The sequence below is a fragment of the Colias philodice genome, chromosome 29 (assembly GCF_061535455.1).
Source record: "Colias philodice isolate Cphi_HAF_F1 chromosome 29, ilColPhil1 Martin Lab GWU primary, whole genome shotgun sequence".
NCBI classification, from domain to species: Eukaryota; Metazoa; Arthropoda; class Insecta; order Lepidoptera; family Pieridae; genus Colias; species Colias philodice.
The window spans coordinates 1,143,249-1,157,120 of record NC_143114.1 but is presented as its reverse complement, the minus strand read 5'-3'; the positions used below and the strand labels follow the sequence as shown (position 1 = coordinate 1,157,120).

At 33.8% G+C, this 13,872-nt stretch overlaps 1 non-coding gene across 1 annotated transcript; it reads left to right on the top strand.

Annotated features, from left to right (window-relative positions):
• Positions 1-6,737: 6,737 nt before the first annotated feature.
• On the top strand, positions 6,738-6,811 carry TRNAI-AAU (transfer RNA isoleucine (anticodon AAU)). The gene has a single exon. It is a non-coding gene; the product is annotated as a tRNA-Ile (tRNA).
• Positions 6,812-13,872: the final 7,061 nt, after the last annotated feature.

Here is a 13,872-nt window from a genome sequence, read left to right as displayed (position 1 = left end):
CAAACAAACTCCTCAGCTTTATTTAATATAAGTATAGATTGAATTGTTTTGATCAAATGCAATATTATGCTAATCGAATTTATCCGTTTATAATAAACAATCGAAAGGTCAATGCCCTGATAACATTGATATAATATTATTGATAACGGTTCATTATTTTTGTAAACAAATCCTTCGACAATAATATTTATTTAGTCAACATCTATCTGCCTAAATACGCTCTTTCGAAACAAAATTACAATTTATTTTGCACAGTCTCAAAGTTTTTTTATCTATCTTATATTTAAGAATTTATCAAAATTGGTTCAGCAATTTATTTATAAACCCTTATTTTGCCCACTTTTAAACTCTACATAAACTCTAGAACAAAACACTTTCCTCGAGATTCGAGAATTACAGTTTACTCTTCTAAAATTTAAAATCAATGCATGCAAAGGGAGAATTTTTTTACAAGAGATTGATGAAATTTGGCACAGTAAAGATTGTCTGTGCCAAATTTCATCAAAATCGGTTCATCCATTTACTATACCTATATATGGGTAACCATAGAAAGAACAAAGGCTACCTTTTATTGTGAAAAAAAGCTAGTAAAATAATTAAAACATTATAAAAGTTAATGTTGTTTTTCTTCATGGTAATTTAAAAGCAATTAAATTCAATGCAAAAATAACATCTTAATTGCAAACCGCAATAATTATTTCTTATATTTTTCCAAGTTAACAACTAAGTAACTATAGTTATAACTAGCCGCTCCGCGCGGTTTCACTCCCGTGACTCCTCTCCTGTTGGTCGTAGCGTGATGGTTTATACTTTATAGCCTATAGCCTTCCTCGATAAATGAGCTATCTAACACCGAAAGAAGTTTTCAAATCGGACCAGTAGTTCCCGAGATTAGCGCGTTCAAACAAACAAACAAACAAACAAACTCTTCAGCTTTATAATATTAGTATAGATATGAAAATGTTGGAAATAATACAAATAATACAATTTAGCTGTTACGGCTTAAGGGTTTAAAATTTAGAGCGCTAAAACTTAAAAGGACACTGAAATACAGTTATAGTAGAGCCATTTTAATAGGCAACATTTGACAGTTCAACAAAATTCAACAACGTAACCTAGTAACGACAACATAGAATAACATGATATTTCGTTTTGTTAGAACTGCACATTTGCTTAACTTTTTTCAATTACGACCACATATTTATAATAATAATGACCGATACAAGTAATTTTAAGATTTCATTTTACTGATAAACCATTCTAAACATAATAAACAATTACTGAATTGAAGAACTGACATCGCTACAATTTTTTGTCAACAAACCTTTTTTCTTTTTAAATACCAGAGACGTTACTCTAAAAATCGAAAACTGACATCTAGAATCGAATGCATTGATTACTTGTGAATAAAAATCACCATAAATTAATAAATTCGATTGACAAATGTTTCAAATCTGTATCGATTAATTCACTTTAATCGATGTTTTTAAGCAGGTTACCTCTCTTCGAAGATAAAATTGATAGACGTCAAATGTTGCCTATTAAATTGGCTCGACTATAATACTAAACTACTACATAGTGCTTCTATATGGTAGTACATACCTACAGAACTAAGTGGCAAGCTATGTTCGTACCACATATAATATACTATATACCTGTACCAAATTTCATCCAAATCTGTTCAGTTGTTTAGGCATGAAAAAGAGTCAGACAGACAGAGATACTTTCGCATTTATAAATGTAAAATAACATATCCAAAACCATCCATAAGTAGATACTTATATATACAACTAGATTTCCGCCCGCGGCTTCGCCCGCGTTTGCAAAGGAAAACCCGCATAGTTCCCGTTCCCGTGGGATTTCCGGGATAAAAACTATCCTATGTGTTAATCCAAGTTACCCTCTATATGTGTGCTAAATTTCATTGTAATCGGTTCAGTAGTTTTTACGTGAAAGAGTAACAAACATCCATACATCCATACATCCATACATTCATACATCCTTACAAACTTTCGCATTAGAATATTAGATATTAGACTACAATTTTTAAATACTGGTCAGTATGTAACTTCCTGAACGTACCGGAAATCAGAAATGTAAATAAAAATGGCCCTATATCCTGTTACCCTTGTAACCTTTTTAACCCTTAATTTGGTATAGTCCGGTGTGACGGACACTTATTTAAAATAAATCCTGCCAAGTTTTTATTTCATGTTCATCGATTTCTAATCGATTAAATGTTTATTTATACCATAAACAAATAGTAAAAAATTAAGTAATGATTGTGACAACATTGCATATGTCAATTGGGACGTAAAATGTCTGCGAAAATGCAGCCACCTGTTTTGCTCAAGGTATTTATACCTATTTTTCTTATTTTTTGTGGAAAAATTAATTGAATTATATATTTATTTATTAGATAATAAACATTTCAATCATTATTTACAAAAACATACACACTTTATTACATTTTTATGGTGTTTATTTGTAACCAAAATGTTTTGTCCGTCACAGCGGACATTGCTAATTGTATAGAAAAGTACCACTTTATTACTATGTCCGCTGCGGCGGACACCGCCAAAATGTGGGTGCTTCTGCTTGTTTGGTTATGGTTCTGAGTTTGGATTTTTTTTCTTTGCCAACAGCCTAACCGCGCAAGTAAAATTATTACTTTAGTGCCGAATGAACATGCACCTTCCGATGCTAGCGAAATATCAGATTCGGAAACTGAATGGCATGATGCAAGTACTAAATAATTCTTCCACCCCTTGTTTTCTCCTGCACCATATTCCCTTGCTAACGTAACAATAAATATATCCGACGATGAAGAATTACACTCCGAAGATTCTGATAGACCTGCTGATGACCAGAGTCTTTCGTGCGTAAATTGGCGAGTCTTTTTATTAAAATGTTCTATCCCTATCTGCTATTCCTAGATTGCCTGCATCGCCTATAACACCAATAGCTTCTTGATTAGCACCCCGAAAAATAAGTACTAAGAAACCACCCACAGTCAAAGCCAAAAGACCAAAAAAAAACAACTTTCAGCTGACTTACAATTATTATTGGAGAGTAACTCAATTCCGTCACCAAGCGACAATAGAAGAAGGTGAGGAGGATGATTACATAGACATGCCAGAAGATGATTCACCTTTGAGTTTCTTTCACCTTTTTTTCTCAAGATATTTTTACTAGTTTCGTAGAGCAGACAAACTTATATTCAGTTCAAAAAACCGGCAAGTTAATAGAACTAACAGAAGAAGAATTTAGACTACTTTTTTAATTTTCATACAAAATAAACATGAATTGTTTTTTTTTTAATTTCCATATAAAATAAACTGTACTTCGGTATCAAATAATTCTAAAAGGTTCATTTCTGTATTTTTCTTTAGTAAAAAAAATAAAATTAACTGTGTTTTTATTTTCCGTAATTTGGCAGTGTCCGCTGTGACGGACACCAGTTTTCCCAGCAGTGGGCAATGGTAGATTTTTTTTTTCATTTTTCAAGAACTTTATGACATACTCCTGAAACCACAAAATTGTCAATTTCATATATTTTGAATATTTTTATCGGTGCCAAATTAAGGGTTAATACAGTTTCATCACTACAAAAACTAAAGTATCAAATAAAGTCGCTGTCGCTGTCTGTCCGTCCTTGTGTATGCTTAAATCTTTTAAAAGACGCAACGGATTTTGATAAGATTTTTTTAAATAGATAGACCGAAGGATTTAGAACATATAAAATTAGGTTTTAGACGAAGCGAGCGAAGCCGCGGGCAATAAGCTAGTACATAAATAAACTAAAAAAGAACAAAGAAAAAAGCCTGTGCCCATCATAAACCGGCAGCGGTTAAAAACCCTGAACCTTTAGGTATTTTATGAAGAACGAAATGTCACTGTATGACCACGGTTAATACACCCGTTCATGGTCGAAATATCTATATGTATAGGTATATGTACCCTTAAATAAACAACTTGTTACTACTGTAAGAACAGTTTTTAACTTCCGAGTGCTTCCAGAACAAAAATGATGGCGCCAGGCTTTACTGAAAAAATCCATGTTTAATTTTGTTTCTTTACCGGCGGCCACATTTTGACTGGCTACCCAGTCAATATAATATATTCTACTAATTATAAATATATGTACATAAAATTTTGGTTTTAGCAAAAAAAAAACTATGAACGCACTAATCCTGCGGTGGGATCTTATACTTTATGAGATGTCGTTAATCATCGTAAAATTGTAAAACGACATCAGATCTGTCAAATGAAAAAAAATGGCGGATTTTTCCCGCCAATTTTTTTTTACATGAGTAATTTAATTATTATTTTATGGTTATTATTAAATATTTATGGAATAAGTTTGCAAAAAAATCAAGATAGAATTTATTTGATTTTATTATTTATGATTATTGTGAAGTGATCTTGTTAAAGATTAATTTTACGGCGTTTTGTTTACCACGAAGGTATTATTATTTACCATTGAATTTTGTTTTTTTTAATGAGTCAAATTCCGCGTAAGCATCACATTATTTCTAATAATTCCCATTAAATATCAACTAATGTATATAATTTGCATATTAATGACCATAAGTATTAATGCGCAAAAAAAAATCATTAATTGAATACATTGAGATATACGACATATGGAGACGACACCTCACACCGCCTACATCACTTATGTTCCGCTCAACATACGCCATTTGGCGTAACTGCACGCTCATTTTTTATTTGTTTTAAAGTGAAACGCATCAAATATGCCTTCGTGTGTGTTACGATATTGCACAAATAATACAAATAACGGAAAAGTGCAAAGGAAAAACTTGCATCGAGATGATGATAATATGATAGATGGCGCGCGGTGTGTCCCTTCAGACACATAAAACTGAAAGAATAGAATAAATTCGATTGCTCTGGCGGGTCACGAGTGGCTGAGTTGGTCAGGCATCCGCCCCGGAATGGCGCGAAAGGATGCGGTTCGAGTCGGGACTCGTGATCGAATTTTTTCTATTCTTTATAAATTTATATAGATAATAATTTTTAAAACTTAGTTACAGCAAAAAATGGCGCACAGATTTTGTTCGTGGTGTCTCCTCCATACGTAGTAATATTATCTCAATGTTTGAATTATGGATTACTTACTGTGTGTGTGTACATAAAATTTTGTAGTTTTCTTAGATAAAAATTTGTAACTAAGTACGTAGTTTACATAAACAAAATAATTAAATGCCTGTAATTTAAATTATTACGAAGAATCGTTTTCTATTTGTTGGGGTAAATTCGGTTGTCATAGATAACATATGGATTTTAAATTACATTTTATTATAGATGTTAAAAATGAAGCAATTCTAATTTAAAAGTCATCTTTTATTTTAATAAATTAAAACTAATTTACATACACAAAAAGTAAAAACTATTGACGTGTTTCGAAAACCATTGACATTTGACGTACAATTATGATTACCTATATTATATTTATGTATAATCATCACTTTCCATAAATTAATGGGTCATCCCTACGAAAATATCGATACAAATCTATCGTATTCACTCACCATCGAAGCATGTTTCCATTGTAAACAATAAACAATTAAATATAAGCACACAATCACGCGCGCACTGTTCGTTTGTAAACAAATACTGGTAAGATAGCGGTGCAAAGTTCGATGATTATGCGATAGTGATGCGCTTTGTCGATGAAATCTTATCGATAGTTGACAACTTTTTTGATAAAGAATGGCAGAAAAATTAAAGATTCATTAAATAGTTTTGTTATAAGTGCTTTTTACAATACAAAAGTAATGCATTTCTCAAAAAATAATATGTATTTTTAGTTTAGTATTGCTTCTAATAGTATTTAAATAAATAAAACGTTTGATTTACTTTTGCGTCGGCTTAATTTTTTATTCTTACTACTTTTATATACAAGTAAATTCGCGTGCTAAAACTATGTAGGACCTTGTAATTGCAAAAAAACACTTGCTTTAAAGAAACAAAAAGTTATTAAAAAAAAAGTTATTAAAAAAATTGTTTGCTGAACAAGGTTCCATCAAAATATTTAATTAATTTGAATGTCGTATCTGGAAAGACTAGATTTATGTTTCTTTATGACAATCACGCTATTTTTGAGTGGATGATTACAAGTTTTTACAAGGAAATCTTTATTATTTAATGAATACATATATTATAAAGTATAATATATAATTTTGTATGCATGTAGATTAATTTGTGCGTGAGAATTGTGAGGTGAAATAAATGATTTGATTTTCAAGATTTAAATTTAATTAAATTAATTGCTTAATTGCTTGCAATGCAAAATTTTAAATTTAGTTTCTTGTCGGAATTCCCCATGTAATTAATGTTCATTTTTATTCTTTACTAGCGGTCCGCCCCGGCTTCGCCCGTGGTACATATTTACGTTTTCTCTATATAAAAACCATCCTCGTACTTCAAGGAATATAATAAAAAAAGAATTATCGAAATCGGTTCAGCCGTTCTCGAGTTATGCGCTTACCAACACATTTTGCGATTCATTTTTATATATAAGATTTTATGTTAGTTTATAGCATCCCTATACTTAAATGGATAATATTATAAAATATATGTTTCAAGATTTTACGTCACAAAAGGTCTAGAATGTCTTAATTATAATCTTTATAATAATCAGTGTAATTAATAAAGATAAATAAACTAATGATATATTTTGTCTGATAAATAAATTCGATTTGAACGTCATTGGCCCATTAGCTCAGTTGGTTAGAGCGTCGTGCTAATAACGCGAAGGTCGCGGGTTCGATCCCCTCATGGGCCATTATTACTTTTTATTGTTTTCTTATTAAAGTGAACCTTCTTTTAGCGCGTTGAGAGTAAAATTTCAAGGTTGCATCATGGCAATACCGTCACGTCACGGAGTAAGGCGACGATTTTCGTTATCTTTGAATATTGCCAAGAAAGGTCACTTAAACTTAAAAATAATCTTATAAATTTATTTTGTCTAAAAAACAGAGATCAATATAATATGTTTGTTACGATTTAAGTCCAATACTACTCGCGACGATGTATTTAAAGAAATTTCATCATACCTACGATCCCACAGAGTGAAGGCGGGAGTAGGTTCTGTAGTATAAAATCTAAAGGAAAAATAATTAAAACAAATATGCAGTAATTATTAAAAGGTAGAAGATATATTCATTCTTATCAAACGTACTAGCATTAGATAACAATTTCCCGCCAGAAGCACGACTGCATTCAGAATGTAACATGTAATGTCGCAATAGAACAACGTTCGTGTCGAAATGCTATTTTAATACAAAATGAGGGCGCTTCTTTACAACATACAACAGTTGAATAAATTTTTGATACACATACAGGGTGTCCCACTATTGGTATACTAAGCGCGAAGGGACTTGTAGGTTTGCATACACTGATCACGAAAAAAATACTTAAACAACAAAATTACGCCAAAAATTTTTTGCTTAATTTTTCCTGGAAATCCATGTTTTCTTCTCTAGCTTCGCGCAGCCGGCATATACCGCTTCGCTTATGTGAGCATTTCGTCTATGAAAACATAATCTTAAACGATAGCTCACGTGCGGGTGGCAAAGTTGAGCGGGTTGCTTGTTAGGGGTGTACACATTGAGTTTTAAGAATTCATCTATATGTCAAAAAAATTCGTCTGGAATTTTATAAGTATTTTTAACGTACTCAGCGTATGCAAAACTATAACCTCCTTGGGGCTTAGTATACCGTTGCTGGGACACCCTGTATATTATAAGTGGAGAAGAAAGTTCTAGTTTGCAAGTTTGTCCTTGCGTTATACTTCGAATCCATTATTACTTGGTATATGTAATTCCAGACGCCAAATCAAGTCATCAGAATTTATAATAAACTTTTGCATTGGCTGTGTTTTGTTCAAAACGCACGTAATCCCCAATATTTTACCTAATTTTACACTCTTTTAACTAACTTCAATAATATACATTCTGCATTGATGTATAAAACAGTACAAAATTAACTAGGAAATAATAAAATTATCCAAAATTTATCGACACAAGCACATCACTAAATTGGCTAATAGTTATAACCGGTCCCAGTGATTTCACTTTCCTAATAAAATATTAAATACTTCATCACGATACGTAACAGTGACGTAATGTGTTGCATGTTTGTGATCTAATACATTGTTTTAATGATACTGTTGTAGAAATCACGCCTTCGCTTCGCTACGCTGTAGAAAACGAATATTTTACTTGACACGTCTTCGCTTCGTTTCCCTGTTGAACGACTAAGACGTTGCAAGCTGGTTTGTAGGCTTTAGTACCGTAAGTCGCTTAATAATTCAGAGTCGAAGAAATAAAAATAATAAAAAAATACAAAAAATTTGAGAACTCAAGAAATGATTGTATCGGCCTTGATAAATATATGTAGAAAATTTGATTTAAATCTGTCCTAAGTGGGTTAAAATCGAGTAAAAAAGGATCGAGTTAAGTCGCCGATCGCGATCTTCTGTAGAAGTGTTGTTCCTTCGGTCTTCCATGGTGCGAGGCGAGCTTGCCTAATTCGTAAGGAAGCGTGCTCGTTTCCCACTTAAAAATGTGGACATTGAGCAGACAAATAAAACATTCATTGCGAAATATTAAAAGAATAGAAAAAAATCGATCACGATGCGGGCTTCAAACCCGCGTCTTTCGCTTTGACGTGCAGGCCTCTGCCACTCGTGATCCCATGATCCCGTCCGGGTCCGCGCCTTAGCAATCGAATTTCTTCTACTCTTTCAGTTTTATGTGACTTAGGGACACCCCACACAATCTATTGATCCCGCCAGATCCACTCTAAGACACATTAAACAGTAAACCGAAAGAGTACCTAAACAATCATTTTAAATTTCATTATTCCAGTTGCACGGCATATTTTATTACGAGGCCATAGATTATACACTAATACGTTATACGGCCTTAAGTAAGCTTAAACTGCTGAATTAATACCTATACCTAGCTACTAGTTATTATTCTGTGCCTATACATAGAGCTAACAGTGCTCCAAATGGCATAGTTGAACTCCTTAGCAAATGTTTCGAAATTAGATAGTTTTGCTTGGTTTTATCCACTTCATATAGCAGCATATTATATATTATATTTTGCAATATAAAACCAAGTATTTGTCCTACATTCGTTCAGAATCCGCGTATTCGAAGGCCGAGTTACCATACCTCTTGTTTGTAATTTCCAGGAAAGAATAGGTATACTTTATTGCAATATTCCGTTATTAATGGTTTCTCAAGAGCAAGTAAGCTTTTGCAATCTGTTTATAACAATTTTAATAAACAGTTGCGTTGTCTTCTGGTTTAGCAGAAGATGTAGAATTTACCCTAAGTTCAGACGCTTGTGTTCAAAGTGACGTTCAACGAGCACAAGCACGGGCACAAGCATTTAAACATGTTGTTTGTGCATGCGCCCGTGTTTGTCTCTTTGTACCGTGCACGGGTATTCTTATTAATTGGATAAGTAATTTAATGACGCCCATTAGGCTTTAATCATCATCACTACATCTATACTTATAATAAATCTGTAGAGAGGCCAATTCTGTACATGAAATATATTAAAAAAAAACTATGAAGGGGTGATAAGGGATCGCTACTGATGCAAAAAAAGTAATGAGTAAAATTTTTGTCTGTCTGTCTGTATATTCGTTATAGAAACAAAAACTACACGACTTGAATTATTACTATGAATTATTCTTCATACTTCTGGGCAGATTATAGTATACTTTTTATTACGCTACGATCAATATGAGCAGAGCAGTGAAGGTAAATATTGGGAAAACGGGAGAAGTTACTCCATTTTTTAAGCTTCCGTCGCGGCGACTTTCCAAACTATACAAGGCCAGTACGCAACGGTGTGAAACTAATCACGTATAGTTTGGAAATAACTTTTTTACAAAGTTCTTCCAATCTATACATCAGCAGTACGCAAATACTCGCGTATACTTTGTAGTGAAGTAAGTAAGAATAGCGCTCCAAAATATACAGCGCCAGTACGCATGCGGACTAATCGTGTATGTTTCGGAGTAAGCGCGGCGTCTTTCCATTGCTTGCGTTTATATTATTAAGTCCTGAAGAAGACGGTTGCGAGGCGACGGAGCCCCGCTTTGCGGGGCTCCTATTTTTTTGTAGTTAAAAAAAACACGAACCTAACCTAACCCATAGGTAACCCTTATATATGTTGCCTATTTATTTTTCTAAGCTTACCTAATAATATTTTTATTCCATATTTTACTGAATCAATCAAGAAGAATAAAAGTAGATAGATATAGCTGTACAAGTCTTTGATTGCATATATATTTATTATTTCGCTCAAACGTAAGTGGTGTAGTAGCTATATTTAGTTATACATATTTTGCGTACTGATCGTGTATAGTTTGGAACGAAGAAGCAAGCATCCGCGTTACAAAGTATACACGATCAGTACGCAATATTCGTGTATATATTGTAATAACAAACTTAAAAACAGCATTACAAAGTATACACGGGCAGTTTCCTATGGTTGCGTTCTGGCTATGTATAGTTTGGAAATACGCTCCGTCGCGTGCTACATAGAAATCATGTACGACACAAATGTTCTTATTATTATTATCTTATATATAAAATTCTCGTGTCACAAATCACAATGTTAGTCTGCATACTCCTCGGAAACGGGTGGACCGATTCTCATGAAATTTTCTGTGCATATCGGGTAAGTCTGAGAATCGGCCAACATCTATTTTTCATATGTACCACGGGCGAAGCCGGGGCGGACCGCTAGTATAAAAATAAATTCCTAGATAGCATATTATGTCTATCTTTTAAAATTGACTCACAATAACACGTGAAACTTCAATATCTTAGCAATTCGGAGCTTTCTGATTATATTTGTCTACTCTTACGTTTACAACACTCTCACTCATCCCTAATTAAAAAAAGTTAACATTATTACCTATTCAATAAAAAAAGAATCATATTAATCGGTGTAGAAACACCAAAGTTATACATGAAATACGCTGTCATCGCGCGTGAATCATGCCATATGGATTATTTTAGTGTATCAGTTCAGGATCCATGGCCCATTTTTGCAAGTGATTACTATCAAGCTAATTTTCCGTGAGTAGCTTTAATTTGATGAGACGACCAATAATTTCATGTACGAAACTCTCGATTGTGGTAGCTAACAGAGGCTAATCAAATCAAAAAATTGTATCCTTGTTACCTCTGTTAGCTACCACAATCGAGAGTTTCGTATAGGAAATTATTGGTAGTTGACGTTCCCGTGGGATTTCCGGGATTGCGTCATTTTCCCAGGTTAAAAAGTAGCCGATATATTGATACCCGAGAATGTTGTTTCCTTTCTCGGGTATCAAAATATATCCATACCAAATTTCATGAAAATTGGTTCAGTAGTTTAGGCGTGATTGAGTAACAGACAGACAGAGATACTTTCGAATTTATAATACCTACGGCTACTACTATTAGTATGGATTGTATAGTCACCGATTCTTGACAAGTGTTCAAAGTTTGAATTAAATCTAGTATTTGTTTTTAAAGTGAATCAAAATTGACTTAAGTAATAGGAGTCATACAAACATACAGATGAAGCCAAAATGAAGCTAATAAAAACAGTGAACTGTTTGAAGAAGTTGGTTATTCCACAGTTTTTAGCTTGTCTGTAGCTAGTCAATTTTATAAAGTTTATTCCATTAACGTATAAGGAAAATATGTTAATTTTGAATCAAGCATGAGGTGAACTGCATAACGACATTGAAAATATAAACCGAGGTGATTTCTTGCCAGTAGGTATGGAGTCTGAAAATTGTTACGCTGTTAGTCATAAGAATGAACGAACGACGAAATGAGGTTTTACAAACTGCTCTTCCCGGCTCCAGATGGCTCCAGACGACAATTTGCAGTGTTTTCAATTTGCTAAGTTATAGGTAAGCCTAATTCAAGAGAAGACAAATCCTTTCAGCTTTTGATTCATGAGAAGTAGGTGTAACATATCCACTTTTATATTTTTATATTTAAAAAGATATAATGTTAAAGGGCTGTCATATTTCTGAATAGAATGTTGTTTTCTTTTTTTTATTTAAATTTTTATAGTTAAAGGCTAAAGCCTTAGGCCGCGTTTCCACATGCAAGTATACTTGCAAGCTGCTGTCAGACTGTCGGACATTTCTTGCGCAAGTTTTCTTGCAGATGGACAGGCGGCCTTAGAGTATATATTACAGGTTATAGCCTATAATATATTATACCTACAGAAAAAATGTATAAGCTTTTCTAACAATGACGATTTAGATTTTAGACCATAGATTATAGAATTCTACTAATTCTTTTCTGTCACTGTTAGATATTCACACATTATTGCAGAACAATGATGGAACTAAGGATGGAACAATACAAAGTAGGTATAATTGTTTTATAATTTATTTATAAATTCGTAATTACGACAATTTACAATTATAATTATAATGTACATTGATAAAACTTAGCTATATGTATTTTGTTAAAAGATAAAAAGCAGCTAATCATATGTCGATGATGATTTTTAAGTTTTATTTTTTATGAGCGAATAAATTAATAATTAATGATGGAGTTATGGGAGGATGGGTTTATTATTATATGGGATAATAATAAACCCATCCCCTTAAAACATATTTTATTTTTATTTGTAAGTTAAAGTTTATAATAATAATAATAATGGAGGCGTAGGGATGTGACGACCCCATCGCCCCCGGATGGCATATCTATAATAGATATTCCAGCCGTGCAGTCAGTCACCCCGCAGGGCACCTTGTGGCGAGGTGTCGGGGAGTAGCGACCCCGCGGGAACCGAGCGCTCCCGGGGAAGGCCCCTGTCCTCACCTCTGGACTGCCCTGGTGGCAGTTCGGAGTGAACAATGACGAGGTTCAGGATCCCCCACCTCTGGCTTGCCTTTGTTGGCCGTCCAGAGTGGAGCCGCTAGAGCTATATGCTCGGGGGTGGAAGTGTCTAATGGCGTAATAGCGGGGAAACCCGCTCCGGGCCCTCGGGCCCGCGATGGTGAAACCGGTGCCGCACCTCTCTACACCCCTAGCCGTTCAGCTGATGTTGCCCCCTTGTTGCCATTCTCGGTAACCTTTTTGGGAGCCCATCGACCGAACTGGCGAGTCACCGTCTGCCATTATTTTCAATTTTTAATATTGAAAAGGCAGACGTCCATAGTCCCCATAGAACCAATATACCAGCCCATCTAACACCCCCTTCCATAACCCAGTTTTATTCATTTCCATTTTTCTGCAATAGTCCTACATTGGCCGTGGACTGCCCAGGGCTGTATCTCTATAGTGCAGTCATGGGCAGGCTGCGGCTGGTGTCCCACAACACATTAAATTCTCTAAAGGGCCTCTGCGTGTTGGACCTGTGTCCCCACGTAAGCCTTCCAAAGGACCGGGTATCTTCCTTCTGGTGGTACCCGTGTATTATGGAGAGAGATAATAATGGTACAATTCCAGTTGCTTTTTTTTTCATAATACTTGCTTAATACCTATCTTATTAATTATACTAATTTCACTATCTTATATTAAACATTAATATTATAAAATGATATTTAATATCAGCTTATCTTAAAACTAAGACGAGTATACACTGCTTCGCTAATTTTTATTACCAGGCGTTTTAATTTTAAAACAAAAGTACGTATGTACTGTAAAATTTCTAAATGCATTACAAATAAAATTAATGTATCTTATTTATTATTTTAAAATTGGGCATAAGGGAAAACATTATTTTAACCTTTCGACAAATAACAGCTCAAGACAATACTAAAAGTTAAAACAATTGCATCTTCAGTTCATAATATTATCTC